The sequence below is a fragment of the Dasypus novemcinctus genome, chromosome 10 (genome assembly GCF_030445035.2).
Source record: "Dasypus novemcinctus isolate mDasNov1 chromosome 10, mDasNov1.1.hap2, whole genome shotgun sequence".
NCBI classification, from domain to species: Eukaryota; Metazoa; Chordata; class Mammalia; order Cingulata; family Dasypodidae; genus Dasypus; species Dasypus novemcinctus.
In genome coordinates, this window is record NC_080682.1 from 102563957 (window position 1) to 102579822 (window position 15866).

The 15866-nt window shown below is 48.5% G+C and overlaps 1 protein-coding gene across 4 annotated transcripts in view; it reads left to right on the forward strand.

Moving 5' to 3' along the window:
• Positions 1 to 4422: 4422 nt before the first annotated feature.
• Positions 4423 to 15866, forward strand: part of LOC101418447 (folate receptor alpha-like) — a 48253-nt gene continuing 36809 nt past the window's right edge. For 2 of the 4 annotated variants that reach the window (XM_071218243.1, XM_058305885.2), the window contains exons 1-3: positions 4423 to 4528; positions 5850 to 6115; positions 15111 to 15582. The gene's annotated coding sequence lies outside the window, so the exon portion shown is untranslated. The remainder of the gene's footprint in view (positions 4529 to 5849; positions 6116 to 15110; positions 15583 to 15866) is intronic. The other 2 variants (XM_071218244.1, XM_071218245.1) reach the window with 2 other exon arrangements.

Consider the following 15866-nt stretch of genomic DNA (forward strand, 5'->3'; position numbering starts at 1 on the left):
CTGCCCACGCTTCCCCTGCCGTCCACACATCTGCTGACAGCTCCCACACTGGCGCCCAATGGACTCTTCCCCTAAACTTGAATCCCTGCAACCATCTCCCCCCCACCCCCAGGGCTCACACAGGCTCCTCAACAAAACGGAGCTCCATTTCATCCCCCCAAAATCTGCTCCTCCTCCCCTTTCCCACCAGCAGCTTCACCCTCGTCTACGGGCTTCTGCTCTTGGCACGGGGGGAGCATGGGTGGAGGAGTAAGAATTAGCCCAGACTCTGACCAGAGGCAGCAGAAAGGATCCCCTGACCTGGGTAGTGAGAGGGGGCCTGGCAGGCCGGAGGTGAGGCCTTCAGACAACCAGGACTCTGGACAAAGGATTGGGAAAGTTGGTGACTTTGCTGCCAGAGGTGGGGACACCTGTGGCTGGAGAGACTAGAAGCATTAGTGGCTCTTGAGCTTGTGGACTTGAGAACTCCTTGTGCTCTGCATCTGGCTGGGAATTGGAAATCTGCCCTGTTTCTCTGGGCCTCATTCTCATCTGATAAACCAGAGAGGGCAACTGAAAGTGGACTGCATTATCTCAAAGGATCCCACCAGCCCAGGTTGCAAGATTTTATCAGATTTTATCAGAGCTGAGCCTTTGGCAGAAAATGCAGTAAGTGGGGCTTGGGTACTGACCTTAGTCCTGCATTATTTTTTCTTCTTCTTTATTTTCTTTTAAATGTTACATTAAAAAAATATGAGGTCCCCATGTACCCCCCACCCCCCTCACCCCACTCCTCCCATATCAGCAACCTCTTCCATTGTCATGGCACATTCATTGCACCTGGTGAACACATTTTGGAGCACTGCTGCACCACATGGATAATGGTTTACATTGTAGTCTATGCTCTCCCCAAGTCCACCCAGTGGGCCATGGCAGGACACACAATGTCCAGCATCTGTCCCTGCAGCACCACCCAAGACAACTCCAAATCCTGAAAATGCCCTCACATCATATCTCTTCTTCCCTCTCCCTACCCTCAGCAGCTACCGTGGCCACTTTCTCCACATCAGTGCTACAGTTTCTTCCATTACTAATCACAATTGTTCCACATCAGAACACCAGTAGGTCCACTCTAATCCATACTCTATTCCTCCATCCTGTGGACCCTGGGATGATTATGTCCAGCCCCCCTCTACATCTAGAGGGGGGGCTTAGATTCCACATGGACGGTGGATGCAATTCTCCTGCTTAGTCCTGCACTATTAATCTACCACCCACTGAGGCCTGGCTTGGGCTTGACAGGACTAGACCCCATCCCTAGCCCCCATAACAGTCACACCTGCAAAAGCTGCAAGTTTATTATCAACCTGCCCCATTGTAAAAGGGCGACCAGCCGTTTACTCAGAAGGAGCCACATCCTGTGACATAGAACAGCCCCCCATCCTGAGCTATGTGCCCAGATACAGTTCATTTTCTCACAAGAATAGACAAGAAGCCACCTAACCCCAGCAACCCCTCCTGCACTCCTAGAACTCACTGCACCTAGCCCACCACCTCCTAGTAATCCGTATAGGCCCTCGAGTCTTACCCAAACCCAAACCCACTACCACTGACTAAACATGCTCCTGCCTATAGATGTACTGTATAAATTCATAACTGCCTCTGCCACAGGTGGCCTGAAGTTTATTCTTCAGACCCCCTCCATTGGGAGAGCTTCCCAATAAATCCTTGCCTGCAATCACTGGTCTCTGCATCCCAATTGTCTCACTCCAACATCTACCATTTGGTGCCCGGGAATCCCAGAAGAGAAACCTGGGATCCTGGAAGAGGAGACCCAGCCCCCCGCCCCCATACCTTGCAACCTGGGAAGCAGTGAGCAGCGGCAGCTCACTTGGTCTTACTCCCAGATCCTGGTTGCTGAGCTTGTTGCCTGATCTTAGAAAGAGGAAGCAATGAACAGCAGCAGCTCGCCCAGGCTTACTCCTTGATCCTGACATTGCAACTCTGGGTCCTTTTCACCCTCTCCTGGAACTCCCCAGAGCGAACCCTGGAGACACCAGTTGAGACTGGCACACTGGTGAGAGACCTACCCTTGCCACTGCTGTAACTCCATCCAGCACTGGACTCCGACTACCAGCTGGGTGAGTTAAAGGAATTCTCCTCTGGAGAATTCTGTCCTTCCTCCCATTGTTTTAGACAACTCTGCAAATCCTAGCTGGGTCAGTGATCCTCTCCATTTTTGGGGACCACAGCAGGTGCCTGACCTGCATTCCCAGAAGCCCCTCAGGAATCCGAGATGTGTTATCCTGGGTGTGGACTTCCTGCTGATAAGGTTCTCTGACTAACTCGGGGACACCTGCCTTACTCAGTTAACCTTTGAGAGTCCCTGACCTCATCCCAGATTCTGAAAATGGGAAAGACTCCTTTGGCTCTTCTGAAAACTTCACCACTGGGCCGCCTCCTTCAGAACCTTAAAACCTTATATCCTGAAGGAGATATCAGACCCAAGAAACTTATCTATTATTCCACTACAATTCGGCCTCAGCACAAACTGGAACATGAAAGTCAATGGCCGGAACGTGGTACCTTTGACATACAGATGCTTAGAGATCTGGAAAACTTCATCCAATGCGATGGCAAATGGCTAGAGGCCCCTTAAGTTCAGGCCTTCTTATTTCTCCAAAATCTTCCTTCCCTCTCTGTCATGTTCCTCTTCCCAAATCCTACTGCTCAATCAGAAACCTTCTCAAAAGACACCCCCACCTAAAGACTCTTCTGATTCTGATCCATCTGAACACGCTCCCCGTCCTCCACATCACCTGTCAGTGTCTCCTTCTGAGCCTTCGACCTCACCCCATTCAGGCTCTCCACCTCCGTCCCCTCCCTCTGCTTCTACCTCCATTTCTCCCCCTCATAGTCGTTCCCGTGGAATGACTCCTTGCACCCCACACACTGAGCCTCTTATCACATATCCCTCCCCAAACCACCCCTTACACAGTAATGAAAAATTACAAAAGCCAATCCTAACTCTTTCCTCTCATATTTTTCTTCACCTTTAAAAGCTATGGTAATATCCCTAATAAGCCCACTAATAATTATTTTTCTCCTTCTCATGTGTGGCCCTTGTCTCCTATAGCTCGTCACCCGACTTATCCACTGAGTTGTTCAAACAACCACCCAAGAATATGTAAATGGAGCCTTCCTGTTAGGAGAACAACAATCAATAACCACCTCTGAATGCAAAACCCCATCATCTGGGCCACAGGAGAAGGAAACCCCCTTCGGCCCCTGTCGCAGTTTGATATGGTTATGAATTTCAAAAATAGATATTGGATTATGTTTTTAATCTGATCTATACCTGGGCAGAATTAAATTATGATTAGGGCTTTGATTGGGCCACATCATTAGGGCATTGAGTCCCTGCCCCTTGGTGGGTGGGGACTCACAGATAAAGGCATGGCAAGAGACAGAGTTGAGGGTTCTTAATTTTGGGTTTTTGATGCTGGAGTTTTGATGTTGGAATCTGATGCTGAAGCCTTAAGCTGAGCCCCAGGAAGTAAGCACACAGAGGAAAGAGAAGCAAGACCCAGGAATCCTGAACCCTTGCAGACGTTGGCAGCCATCTTCCTCCAACATGTGAAACTGGACTTTGGTGAGGGAAGTACCTTATGCTTTATGGCCTGGTATCTGTAAGCTCCTATCCCAAATAAATACCCTTTATAAAACTCAACGAATTTCAGGTATTTTGCATCATAATCTCTTTGGCTGACTAATACAGCCCCTAACAGCAGGAAGCAGCCAAAATAAGTCAACACACCCTTTCTTCCACCCTTCACGTGTGAGCCTGGCCATTCAATCCCAGACCTACTTTATTTTTTTTTATTTTATAATCAAAACCCAGAATGACAGGACCAGGTTCTACCCCTAACCCCCATAACAGCCCCAACTTGCAGAAATTGCAAGTTTATTATTAACCTAGAAGGGCGACCAGCCATTTACTCAGAAGGAGCCACATCCCGTGACATAGAACAGCCCCCCATCCTGAGCCTACGTGTCCTGATACAGTTCATTTCTTCACAAGAACAGAAAAAAGAAGCCACGTCCCGGCAGCCCCTCCTGCACCCCTAGAACTCACTGCCCCGAGCCCAGGGCCCTCTAGGCATCCTTATAGGCCCTTGGGTCTTATCCAAGCCCAAACCCACTCCCACTGACTAAGCATGTTCCTGCCTGTAGATGTACTATATAAATTCATGACTGCCTCTGCCAGGGGTGGGCTGAAGTTTATTCTTCAGACCCTTCCATTGGGAGAACTTCTCATAAATCCTTGCCTGCAATTGCTGGTTTCCATGTCCCAGTTGTCTCACTCAACACCTAACAGGGCTCATGTTCAATAATTAACTGCGGAGTGGCCTTTGCCTGATCCTAAGCTCCTCGCCAGCCTGCTTGTTCCAGCCCATCTCCGAGACCACTAAACCGCGGTCGTCTCTGGAATACTGGAGGGAAATGCAGAGTAGAAGCCTGAGCCACACAGAGCCTCTTCCTCTCCCAGGTAAGCCACTGTCCGCCCCTGCATCAGAGGTGTCAACACCTGAGGCATGTGCTAAAGCCCTGGCTGAGCTGGGAGGCTCCTCTGTGCCTAAACCCCAGAGTATCCAGAAGGGCAAACTGAGGGCCAGACCGGGAGCAGGGTCTGCCCAAGGTCAAACCACAGGTTATTGCCCGTGGCAGGGCTCTTGCTTTTCAGTCTGCACCCAGCTCTCAGCTCTCCTAGGGCAGGACCCTGAGGTGGGGAGGGGCTGGTCACAGCTGCACCAAGCTCTGAAGGTGAGTTTAGGGAGGTGGGTGGGGCTTGCAGAGCGATCTGGGTCACAGGGAGAGGGAGAGCCTCTGGCCCCAGCAACCAGTCACAGCCCCACTAGAGCCAAGGGAAGGGCCTCCTCAGACCCTGCCCGAGCATGCTTGTCAGCTGCCCCGGGAGAGCCTCGGCACAGCAGGGTGAGGGGGAAGCTGCAGGAGCTCTGGACTTGAGGGCCCAGAGTCAGGCGTAGGTCGTCTCTGCTCTGCTATGTTTGGGTACGTCCTTCAATCACTGCCCCACTGATTCCACAGATTATTGTTCTTTCTCTACATTTACTCTTCAGATGCGGAAACTAAGAGTCAAGATATTTGAGCATTTCCTCCCCTTGCCTCAAGGTCTAGCAGAGGGAAGCCAGAGGGCTGGAATCCCAGACAGGCCCTCCCTGAGGGCCATGGTTGCCCCAGCACTCTTTAGAGATTCATGAGTGAAAGGATGGATGAAGGGGTAATTGAGTCCTGAAGTGAGGGTGTTAGCCTGTAAGAGAATGAATTAAAATGGGAGTAGGTAAGGTACAGGATAATGGCTTCTGGAAGGGTGGGCAGGGGACTGAGAGGAAAGGTGGGTGGGAATTCATTTCCTGGCCTGTCTGAGCCCGTGGTTTTAACTCAGGACATGCAGCTACTAAGGGCCCAGAGGCAGAGCAATTTTTAAGCAAAGAAAGTTCATAAGCTTTCAGAACTTCTGTATGGAGATGGTTTCATGGGAGAGAGACTGAGAGGAGGCGTGGGAAATGAATTCCAGACATTTTAGGAGGTACACCAGTTGACTAATTGTGTGAGAGACTGTGGCCTCCACAAGTCAAAGGATTAAGGTGCCATGACAGTGTAGGGGAGGCTTGCCCTGTGTTAGTGCTGAGGCAGGTTAGTACAGGGAAGGGAAGACTCGGGTCATAGCTGAAGAGCCAGCAGGCCACGTGGCCAAGAGGCCCCGCCCGGAAACCTCCTGAGGGGAAGGCTGCTGGAAAGACCCTGTGGGACCCCAGCCACGAGATCCCGTTTGGAACTCTCTCCAGGGTCAAGGAGAGCTCTGGATCACCCCAAACAGGCCTCCTCATTGGACCCCTGATTGCTAACAAGGGGAGATCGTAAGGCAACCAATCAGAACAGCAAGCAGCTGGGGCCTCTCCCCAACAAGAGGAAAAGTCTAAACAAGGCCTAACTGGGGGCCCCTTCACGTGCAACTCATCCTGTAGCACACCTGCATCCGTGTCTCAACGCCTGCATGGACGCCAAGGAACACAAGGAAAAGCCAAGCCCGGAGAACAGGCTGCTTGGCCAGGTGGGTCAAGGGGATCCTGGGGCGGAGAGGAGCTGACTCAGGGAGACCAAGTCAGGAGTTGGAAGTGCGGAAATCCCCAATGTGGGTACTGCTGGCCAGAGGAGGGTGGAGGCCGAGAGGCTGCCTGAGGAGACCCCAACATGGAGCGAGTTGCCCCTCGGTGTGCTGTGGGAGCACAGCTTCAGGGCACAGCAGAAATGTGCTGCAAGTGACCACTTTATTACCTAAACAGCACAGAGGGCCCAAAGAGCAGGGGACGAGATCCCTACTTGGCTGGTCTCCGGAGAGGCCAACTGCTAGGGTCAGGGTTGGCAGATGGCAGCTCAGCTCGCCCCACTTCATGGTGGAGGCAAGAAGTCAATTTGTGCTGGTGAGGGCTGAGTATTTATCCACCCCGGCGGGAGGGCCCTGCCACTGAGAATTCCTGCCCTGATGAGCACCTGGGACTAAGTTCCCAGTTTGTGGATTTAAGGTGTGGTCAGGCCTTTCATCAGACTCAACATCTCCCCTGGGGTTGTGGAATCTAAACAGACTGAAACATCCTCAAATAAAAAAGAGGAGGTGGGGTTAAGCGAGGGCTGGGGGATGGCCGCAGTGGGAGTCAGTGACTTCCCCAGGAGTCCACCAGTCAGCCTCTCGACCAGGTCTAGCCTCCTTTTCAGCATCGTCTTCTAGAATATAAACCCACCTCCCACTTGGACATGAAGGTGGAGATGGGTCGGCCTTTTTGGCCTGTGGCAGTAAAGTTTTGGAAACTCCATTGGCTGCAGCCCATTAGAAGGGCTTCACCTCTGCATAGCACCACTCCAGGCAGGGAGCTCAGGCTTGTCTGAGGTAGTGCTTGCACCCATGCTCCCCTCTACCCCTGGGAGACAGCCGAAGAGGTCCCTCATTGTCAGGTCTGAGTTCCTCAGCCAGAGTGAGGGAGTCAGGGCCCCTGGCAAAGAAAAATGTACTCAGAGCCGTGGGAAGTTTATGCATATTGAGTTTATTCCTTGCACTTTCCCTTTCCTTTGTTCTCTCTCTGCCTTTCTGTTTGCATGGGAGCATTATTATCAGGATACATGACTGGTTCCTACAGTGGTGTGCTTATCGCGTTACGTATGTGGATTGGCTGGTGAACGTGCCAGTCGGGACCAAGCCCATCCCCTGGAAGCTGAATGCAGCTATGCTGTGTCATTGTTTCCTGGATATGGCCAGGAAGAAGCCAGGACGCTTAGGCCGTTTTACTGTTAGGCTCTAGCTCCTCCTACATTTTGCTCCTTAAATGGCTGGTGTCTTAAGGACTTGCTGCCACAGGGCTGCACCCTGGGCCCAAAGGCCACAGCAACAATATAAGGCACAATAAAAAAATAACTAAGAAAGTTACGAAACCAATACCGGTTAACACAACACGTTTCCAAGTGGACCCCAGATGTTCCCACCACACTTTTACAGGGTCATCTGCCATGTGTTACATGTTTCGGACCTCACAGTCCATTTCTTACAAGGCTGAATACACATTTTTTTAATTAGCGGGTACATATACACAACATTGAACCTGTATGAGAACACATGTGCCCCCCCCCTCCCATGCATATTGCCTGTGGCAGGCGGGAAGCCCACCTCTGTAAGGTCGGCTCCTTTGGAGATGTCATGCATAATTTGTCCTTTAATAAACCTTTATAGGGAGGCAGATGTGGCTCAAGCAATTGGGCTCCTGTCTACCATATAGGAGGTCCAGGGTTCAATGTCCAGGGCCTCCTGGTGAAGGCAAGCTGGCCCATGTGGTGAGCTGGCCCATGTGGAGTACTGACCTGTGTAGAGTACTGCCCCTCACAGGAGTGCTGGCCCACGGGGAGAGCTGGTGTAGCAAGATGATGCAACAAAAAGAGACACAGAGAAGAGAAAATAAGAGACATAGCAGATCAGGGAGCTGATCAGGGAGCAGATAAGGGCAAGAGAATGATCACCTCTCTCCCACTCTGGAAGGTCCCAGGATTGGTTCCTGGAGCCACCTAATGAGAACACAAGCAGACACAGAGGAACACACAGCCAATGGACATAGAAAGCAGACAATGGGGGGGGGGGGGGGGGGGGGAGGGGGAAATAAAAATAAAATCTTTAAAAAATAAAATAAAATAAGCCATTATTCTGTTCAATCATGCCTGCAGCATGCAGCCAATATGGAACATGTAAATGCCAATCAATGTCTTCATTTTTGCCCAGGTTTGCACTTTGGAATCTGTGAAATGGGTGCCTCTGTCACTCCACACTTCAAGGTGACACCCATACTGGGCACTTAAAATATTCAGTGCCACAGTGGTACTCTCTTTGGCGGCTGTTCGGAATGGAAGGGCAAAAACTAAACCTGTATTACTATCCACTGCTGTAAATGGGAACTTATGTCCTTTATCAGAGGGCAAGCGTCCACTATAATCTACCTGCCATGCCTGTAGGGGTCAATCTTCTCACTTTACAACCCCTTTTTTCATGGCACCCAACCTCTGCCTTGGTATTGGTTAGCACATAGCCCACAGGCTTTTACCGTATGCAGCTGATAATGAGATGCCATATCCACTGGCTATCTGCAGGAGGGTTCGAGCCCCCACAAGTCCATGTGCCTCTGTAACCAGGCGGCCCATCCACCCACTGAATGGTGTAAAGCTCTTACTTGTACTAGACTGTCTGCAGCATCATCTCCTGAGCTTTATGAGAGGTTTATACCCTGAAGTATGATAAACAATTATGCTTCATTCTTGTCCTTTGGACCACAAGACCTTCCACAAATTTTGTCCCCAGAGAGGTCTTTTACCAATCATCCATTCTTGCTTCTCCCTCTGGGAGAGCCATAAAGTTAGTCCTTTGTACATGGCCCAACTATCTGTACACACGGTAAGGGGCTGGATTCATGCATTGTAACTAGCCAAATGGTTCTCAGTTCAGCCCACTGGCTGCTTTGACCAAATCCAGTTTCAAACCAGATATCTTCTGTACCCATTTGGCTACCTACAGCGGGCCACGACATCACTATGCCTTTGCTGGGCCCATCTGTATACCAGGCATCAGCTGGTACAGTGTCCATTCCGTATTTGTACGGGCTAGACTCTAAAGCCAGGGGACCAGGAAGCCCTCTGGCCGAGGGATCAACTCGACATTCTGCTGGTCCTAACACTTACTGCAACTGTGCAGACAGGGGCCTAGTACTCAACACTGCCTGCTGTTTCAGATATGTGCCCCATTTGGCCAATGCAGGTGTCTGAGCCACCCCAGTCCTGGGGGCATTCAACCAAGAATGTACCCATCCTGCCACAGGGAGCGAGGTTTGTACTAGGACTTGTCGTGGCCCTGTAAGCACTTCACATGCCTGATGGGTGGCATACACTGCCTCTAACTGGCGTTCAATGAGAGAATAGTGGGGGTCTGACCCTTTCCGTAGCTGAGATTAGAACCCGATGGGCACCCTGCATTTCCTATGTGTTTGCCAGAAGTCCCAGCCATACCCAGCATCATGACAAGTGACATCAAGTTTGAAAGGCAGGGAATGATCAATAACTTGCAAGGCCTGAGCCTAACCAACTGACCGGTTGGCAGCTTGAAAAGCGTGTTCATGGGTATCAGTCCAATCCCAAACACTTCTCTGCTTTTGGAGGGCTTACAAGAGGCAGAGTATCTGTGCCAAATGAGATATAATCACCCTCCAATATCCTAATAGGCCAGTAAATGCCTGCAGCTGTTTTACAGTAGCAGGTCGGGGTATGCTTGTATCTTTTTTAAATTTTAAATTTTAAATTTATTTTTATTTCTCTCCCCTTCCCCGCCCCCCTGACCTCAGTTGTCTGTTCTCTGTGTCCATTTGCTGCATGCACTTTTTGTCTGCTTCTGTTGTTGTCAGCGGCACGGGAATCTGTGTTTCTTTTTGTTGCATCATCTTGTTGTGTCAGTTCTCTGTGTGTGCGGCACCACTCCTGGGCAGGCTGCACTTTTGTGCTGGGTGACTCTCCTTATGGGGCACACTCCTTGCGTGTGGGGCTCCCCTATGCAGGGGGCACCCCTGCATGGCATGGTACTCCTTGCGCGCATCAGCACTATGCATGGGCCAGCTCCACATGGGTCAAGGAGGCCCGGGGTTTGAACCGCAGACCTCCCATGTGGTAGACAGATGCCCTATCCACTGGGCCAAGTCCGCTTCCCTGCTTGTATCTTATCTATTATTGCCTGAGGGATAACTTTTGTCTTACCCAACTGTAGCAGTTTGATATTATTGATGAATTCCAAAAAGAAATATTGGATTATGTTTGTAAACTGATCTTTTCCTCTGGACATATTAGATTATATCTGATTGATAGGTTTACTTCATTAAGCAATTATGTAAACCTCTTGTACCAGTAGGGCATTGATTCCCAACCCTTTGGTAGGTGGGGACTCAGAGATAAAAGGCATGGCAAAGGACAAAGGTAAGGGTTTTTGATGTTGGAGTCTGATGCTGAAGCTTTAAGCTGGAGCCCCAGGAAGTAAGCTCACAGAGGAAACAGGAGCAAGACCCTGGAAGAGAGTAACCCAGGAAGCCTGAACCCTTGCGGATATTGGCAGCCATCTTGAACAAACACGTGAAAATAGACTTTGGTGAGAGGAGTAACTTATGCTTTATGGCCTGGTATTTGTAAGCTCCTATCCCAAATAAATACGCTTTATAAAAACCAACCAATTTCAGGTATTTTGCATCAGCACCCCTTTGACTGACTAATACACAGGGCCATCGGTGAAGAAAAAGGTAAATATTGCCATGGGAAGTTTATGCATATTGAGTTTATTCCATGCTCTTTTCCCTTTCCTTTGTTCTCCCTCTGCCTTTCTGTTTGCATGGGAGCAGTTTACATTCCATTTTTATCAGGATACATGACTGGTTCCTACAGTGGTGTGCTTATCATGTTACATGTGTGGATTGGCTGGCATACATGCCAGTCAGGACCAAGCCCATCCCCTGGAAGCTGAAGGCTGTGTCATTGTTTCCTGGACATGGCCAAGAAGTAGCCAGGATGCTTAGGCCATTTTACTATTAGGCTCTAACTCCCCCTACACTCATAGAACCTGTTTGTATACTTTGCAGGCAGTGGGTTTGCTCTTGGATTTTAGTCACCCCTTCCACCTCACCCTGCGGTATTAATCATGTATGATTGGAGATATTGGAGGTATTGGCAATAGCACACATCCCTCCTTGTTGGGCTAGAAGGGAACCTAATATGATGTGATTATTAAACACTACTTTGGCTGGAAAGTCTAATGATTTCCGCTTAACCAAGGTGGCTGAAAGATTGTGTATCATACATTGTATTTGCCAGCCAAAGGGGTGCTGATGCAACATACCAAAAATCTGTTGACTTTTATAAAGGGTATTTATTTGGGGCAAAAGCTTACAGTTACAAGGCCCTAAAGATTCCAACTTAGGGTATCATAAGAGGCACTTTCTCACCCAAGTCAGCTGCCACGTGTTGAAGCAAGATGGCAGGTGATCCCTGCCTGATCTCTCCTTCTTTCTTCCTCTTAAGGCTCCATGGTCCCGCTTCTTCCAATCTCAGCTGTAGGCTGGCCTAGGGCTTGTATCTTTCTGGGCCTTCTCAGCTGCTGTGTTTTCTTCACCTGAAAACTATCAGGCAAATGACTCATCACTTTTCCCCAGGCTTTAGCTGTTTAAACTCTCTTCTTTCTGTCACGTGGCAGGACCGAAATGACCAAGTTCTCTCCTCTTCCATGTGTCTTTTTGAGTGAGTGTCCATTTACATCAGCCCAGCAAAAGAGCGGCCAACTCAACCTTGAGTCACACCCTACGGATGTGATCAAATCAAAACCCTGATCTCAACAATTAATTTAATCAAAGCCATCTCAGGCAAATCTAATACAATCAAAGGGGCTCATATCCAGAGGAACAGATTAGTTTACAAACATTAATCTCAAACTGCCACTTGCATTTACTGGTAACCAATTTAAAAGGTGACTGAGCCTTTTGCCAGTTTCATTACATCAGGAGTTGTTGCATCCTGACACATTGTCCAGGGGTATGGAGAAAAGGAGTGCACAACCAATGGCTGTTCCATTAACTTTGTCTCAGGGCATAAATGAAGGACTTGCTGGTGTTGTTTCATAAAATGAGGCAGGGAGTAGCAGCTTCTTGAGTGTCAGTCTGGGGCTTGGCAAAAAGGAGAAAGGGAGTGAGGCATGAATTGGCAGATCCAGTAGTCGATCAGATTCCTGCTTCCGTGATATCCATGTTTTCCTTCCAGGTTACTGTTGGGTCAAATATGGAGAGAGGAACAGTGCTCTCTTGTACTGTGGGAGACACTTTTCTTGGCCTATTTTCAGTAACTTATTTTTTCTTCTAAGGCCACCTAGTTTGTCTACCCCTAGACCTGAGTATAACCTCACCCCTTTTCTATTGATCTGAGTGCCTTGCCCATATCCTCCAGACCACATATCCATTTTGATAGATAGGAGTTGTCAGGACTCTTTGAAGGTGTCCTGTGACCTTTCCCAAGGGGACTGGTGAACTAACCAGGGGTAGGCCTCACCCCCTTTCTTCCTACATGTGCGTGTCAGGTCCTGTAGGTGTGTCCTTTGTCCCCCTTTCAGGGACAATCCTCATCCTATTTGATTTAAGGGCAAATGAGCAGCAAAGCCTGGGTTCCTCCCCAACCCTCATCCCTCCCTGTGCTAGAAAGCAGGATAAAGTCATGTTTCCCTTGTGGGGAACTGCCGAGTTCAGGTTCCAGAAGGCCCAAGGTGATGGTTCATCCAGTAAAGTTGTTAGGGTATAGACATCAAAGCTCCTTTTTCTTTTTCTTTTTTTTATTGTGCAAAACTCTGGGATTTTTATTTCTACCTAACATTTTATGTCTGACTGAAATTATTCCTTTATGTGATATAATTGAATCATCCAGACGTATAAATATAAAAGTGCTTTCTTGATTGGGAGTATGCTCTTTTAACGTGGATCACAATGTCCCAAAATCAAGAACTTAGCCAATGAAGATTTCCCTTCTTTCACATTTGACACATCAACCTCAAAAGCATAATTAGAGAACTCAAGCAGCAATCTTCGAGTTATCTTTGTTATTGATTATAAAGGAATCCCAAGTCAGATGACAATGAATGATCTTGTTGGTAGGTCACTGAATGGCATACTACCAAAGGTTCAAGCATCTGAATATACTCCGCCAGAGATACTGAGGTTGGACACGCCAGTTGGAAACTCAGTAGTGGAACAATAATCCCAGAAACAGCTTCAGTTAAAACCTGTGCTTTTTATTATTTGTGCTGTTGACTCCCTTTGGTGGTCACATGTGGAACTTGAATACACTCACTTTTGTCCTCTTTAAGACCTCTCCATCTTTGTAACAAAAAGCAATCTCCTGCACATGCATGGAGCAAACTTCTGTGGTAGCCATGTTCCAGAAGAACTGTTGTCCCATCACCATTGCTGACTGCTTATTTGGATTTTCTGCAAGCCTTATCAACAAAACCTTTCCAAATCTCTATTGTTGGAGATTTGGGCCTGAAGGGTATCAGAAATGAAAGAAAGAGAAAAAGGAGAGTGAAAGAAAGAGAAAGAGAAAAAGAAAGAAAGGAAGAGGGAAAGAAGGAAAGGAAGGGAAGGAAGGGAAGGAAGGGAAGGAAGGGAAGGAAGGAAGGAAGGAAGGAAGGAAGGAAGGAAGGAAGGAAGGAAGGAAGGAAGGAAGGAAAGGAAGGAAGGAAGGAAGGAAGGAAGGAAGGAAGGAGAGAGAAAGAGCTGGGATCAGGGGGTCTGCAAGTAGAGACTCATCAGACCAAAGCTCCTTTTCAGATGGCCATTAAAGTTCTCCACAATGCTGGTTGCCTGTGGGTGGTGGGTGACATAGAAGGTCCATCTAATACCATGAGACTGGGCCCATTGCTGAGTGGACTGTGCAATCAAGTGGTCGTTGGTCAGAAGAGATGTCATCTGGGTACCTGAAGGGGTGGCAGAGCTGCTTTACCCAGGAATCTCATGCATGTACTACATCTGCATGACAAACTGGAAAGACCAGGCCCTAGCCTGAATAGGAGTCTAACACAACTGAGACATAACACATATATTAGGGTGATGGGAGGGAGCTGATTGAAGACCATTTGCCATGAGGGACATGGCCTGGCCCTTTGGGAGTAGCTCGTAAATGGCCTTTTTGGGCTATGGCTTATATTTGACATCTTTCACATCAGTAAATGGAGATTGTTCCTCTTTTAACAAAAGAGGCATATCATGTTCCAGGGATCAAAATTTCATGATTGCAATTTCTATGTCCATTTTTCTGATGAACACACACAATGGTGAAATTATTCATGGGAAATTCAGCTAATTTCACAAATGATAAATCTGGGTAAATCCAGTTTCCTTATCTTCTAGGCAGAGCTCATAATCTGCCTCTGTCCCAGGGGAGGTACAGCTTCATCTGCTGTGAAAAGCAATTTGGTACATCCTTTTTCATCTAGGTCATTCCAAAAATACCATGATATGGACCCTTGACACATGCATCAACAAGAGTTACATACATGGTGCCTTTCCAAGCTGCCAATTGTTTCCAAAGGTCCATTCCCCATACTGGGGAGTCTTTAATTCTCCAACCATGCTCCCTCCATGAACTAATCATACTGTTCAGACATTGGTGATGACCCATGAATGAGTCAACATGTAGATGGAGATACTTGAGGCTGAGTGTTCCAGGGATAAGAGAATCTATTTCCTAGAAGAGCATCTGGCTTAGTAGAAGTAGGAATCAATGAATTGAATTAATGAATTTTGTAATGACTCTACCTCTGAGAATAGGCTCCCTCCTGGGTTCCCACAGTCTCCATGAGTTCCCTCCCCCAAAGAAAGTCCTAACAAGGATTTCCCTGAAAGAACTTGGGCAGGGGAGCAAGGACTAAATGGGGAGAAGGAGCTTGTGGGAATATTCTGGCTATGGAGGGCATGGGAGTTAGTTTCTTTGTCTTTCTGCCCATTTAGTGCAGTCTCTGGAAGAACTCCTGCTGCTCCTTCAACACCAGCCAGGAAACACATGAAGATTCCTCCTACCTGTGCAGATTCAACTGGGACCACTGATAAGAGATGAAACCTATGTGCAAACAGCACTTCACCCAGGAAACCTGCCTCTATGAATGCTCCCCCAATTTGGGGCCCTGGATCCAGAGCTATGAGTGTCCTGTGTACCTCTGACCCAGCAGAGGAGCTTTCCCCACATCTCTGAAGGCTGCCCCTTTTTTTCCCAGCTCTAGTTCTATTCAGGGCTGGACTGTTGAACTTCTTGAGCTTAAAACTTTCTTCTCAACCAACATCCCCCAGGTGGACTAGAGATGGTGCAAAGAGTGGATCCTGAATGTGACCCTGCGCAAAGAGGACTGTGAGTGCTGGTGGGAGGACTGCCGCTCCTTCTACACCTGCAAGAGCAACTGGCACAAAGGCTGGAACTGGACCTCAGGTAAGGACCTGGTTGAGTGGTTGGAGGTGGAGTGAAGGTAGAAGTGTGAAGGTATAGAATGGGTATATGAAGACTTGGGGTTGCGGGCTTGGTAGAGCCTTTGTCATTTCTGGGTCCAACAGCTGGTGATTTTTTTTAAAAGATTTATTTATTTCTCTCCAGTTCCCCTCGCAACCCTGGTTGTCTGTTCTCTGTGTCTATTTTGCTGCGTCGTCTTTGTCCGCTTCTGTTGTCAGAGGCATGGGAAGCTGTGTGTCTTTTGGTTGCGTCATCTTGTTGTGTCA